This window comes from Mus caroli, chromosome 12 (assembly GCF_900094665.2).
Source record: "Mus caroli chromosome 12, CAROLI_EIJ_v1.1, whole genome shotgun sequence".
Taxonomy (NCBI): Eukaryota; Metazoa; Chordata; class Mammalia; order Rodentia; family Muridae; genus Mus; species Mus caroli.
This window is the reverse complement of record NC_034581.1, coordinates 72,849,175-72,851,592: the sequence shown is the minus strand read 5'-3', so window position 1 is coordinate 72,851,592 and position 2,418 is coordinate 72,849,175. Positions and strand designations below refer to the sequence as shown.

At 35.1% G+C, this 2,418-nt stretch overlaps 1 protein-coding gene and 1 pseudogene across 10 annotated transcripts in view; one reads left to right on the top strand and one right to left on the bottom strand.

The window, feature by feature from the left end:
• Positions 1 to 1,245, top strand: part of LOC110307265 — a 2,734-nt pseudogene extending 1,489 nt beyond the window's left edge.
• Positions 1 to 2,418, bottom strand: part of Gphn (gephyrin) — a 420,062-nt gene that overhangs the window by 290,975 nt on the left and 126,669 nt on the right. The gene's annotated exons all lie outside the window — the stretch shown is intronic.

Genomic DNA, 2,418 nt, shown 5'->3' with positions numbered 1-2,418 from the left:
GTCGTGGGTAGCTGACGGGTGTCAGCCGACCCTGCGCTCTAGCTACCCTGGTGCTGGTCCAGCCGGAAGCCTTTATGGTTAATTTAAACATATTAGTATATAATTTCCCTTCTTTCTTATCTCTGACCAGTCACACTTTCTCTGCTTCCTCTCAAATTCACAGGTTTTTAAATTGTCAAGAATGTATATACAAATGAATAAATATATAATTACAACCAGATGAATCTATTCAGTGTTGCTTGTATGTAAATGTTTTGGGGCTGACCATTTGGTACTGGAAAATCAATTAGGGGGTCTCTTCCCTGTGGAAGATTAATTTTCCCTTTCTCAGAAATTGTTAATTATCATTAGGTCTTCATTTAGGAGTGAATCCAAAGAGATCCCCCCATCTACATTGGCCATGTCAACTAGTATCATTGTTTAGGTTTTATTTAGGCAGCCATATTGTTGCAATGTGTAATTTTACTGTTATATCTAGAAGATACAATCTAACAAATTCTTAGCAAATAATTTCAGCAGTTGATTCATATTCGATTTGTTGTCTGATGACTATTTTCTTGCATCTTGGTAGAAAAAAGACATTTTACACTCATCATCTGAGAGCTCATGATAATATTTACTTTAGTAAATATTCCCAATGTTGTGGGGTAGGTTAGAGACCACATGGATATATGTGTTCAGTATCTTGCTGGTTACACTGATAACACCCTGACAAAAAAGAAATGCTGATTCATACTGGGAGGTAGAGGTTCATTTTCCCTCTTCGACCCAAAAAGACTTTCCTGTCAAAACTGGGTACCATCTTATCCCACTGTTGATATTAAATAGAGGGAGATGCTAAGACTAAGGTAAGGATAGAGGAGGAGTTGATTAACTGATCCTGTGTGGTGTCATTCACACAGGATTATTATTGATAACGTGAAGGAATGAAGAGTGGCCTTTCAATTAGGCATCACTGACATAAAAAAGGAATGCATCACTTTGCATCACTTTGCATTGTCTTGTTCAGTCATGCTGTTCCTGAATGTCTATGGACAAGGATGGAGGGATTTAGATGGAAAATAAGATCTCTATGGGGATCTGCAAAATAAAGGGTTAACTGACTTTTTTTTCTTCAAGATTTAGTTAGAAACAAGTGAAGAGTGTTGAACTGTTTTTCTATACTCTTAGGCCAATCTGGTCTTTATCTTCCAGCTAGAGAAAAAGCTTATGAGAGAATCCACAGAAGCCTTCTTTGCCTGTTAGTGATTACAGGTTAAAAGTTTCTTTAACATCCTGTCCAGACTACACTGAAGATCAGCATAATAGCTATGTGATTTATTAAACCATGATGTATTTGTGTCATTTGCTTTGTCTTTCCAGTTGTTTAGAGGTTTCTAGTCTAGTTTTTTATGGGGGCGGGTATTGCCTAACATTCATTATATTCCTAAATATATGTGTATTTATTTACATGGTACATTAAAAAGAGATCATCAAGCTTAAGCTACATCATATACTTTTGATAATTTAAGATTACTTGGCGTTAGCTGGGCATGGTATCACACTGCTTTAATCCCAGCACAAGGGAGGCAGGGACAGGTGGAGCTCTGTGAACTGATGGCCAACTTGGTCTAACAAAGCAAGATGCAGGACAGCCAACTCTATTACACAAAGAAATCTAGTATTGAAAAACCAAGCCGGGCAGTGGTGGTGCACATCTTTAATCCCAGCACTAGGAAGGCAGAGGCAGGTGGATTTCTGAGTTTGAGGCAGGCTGATCTACAGAGTGAGTTCTAGGACAGCCAGGGCTACACAGAGAAACTCTCTGTCGAAAACAACAACAACAACAACAAAAGGAAAGAAAAGAAAAACCAAAACAAATAAATAAAAATAAAAAAATTACTTGGTTCTTTGTCAAAAACAGTAAAAACTCCACCAAAAATATTACTTGATTTCAGTTAAAAATGCTATTGGTAATATTAAATGCTGATGAAATAAGTTTTAAGTGTTTCTACCAATACATTAAAAAATTTTTATGCCTCAATGTTCAAATTCAAAAGTATTTTTGATATAAAATCATTCATTTGGTATAACAACCAAATTTCATATCAGGTAAAAGTTGTTCATTTTAAGGAACCTCTTGATATAACATATAATTCTAAAACAAACAAAACAAAATAAAAATTTTACAAAAAGTAAAATTTTGTAAACTTTACAAAGCGTCAGCTTTTCTGTAAATTATGTAACTACAAATATATTGCTTCTAGTGTGCACGTACTCTATGCTATATCTTTAGCTCACATAATGTTACTGCAGCATAAAATTTTTCTTTTTTTTTCTTTTTTTTAAATTTTTAATATTTTTATTACATATTTTCCTCAATTACATTTCCAATGCTATCCCAAAAGTCCCCCATAGCGCCCCCCACTTCCCTACCCA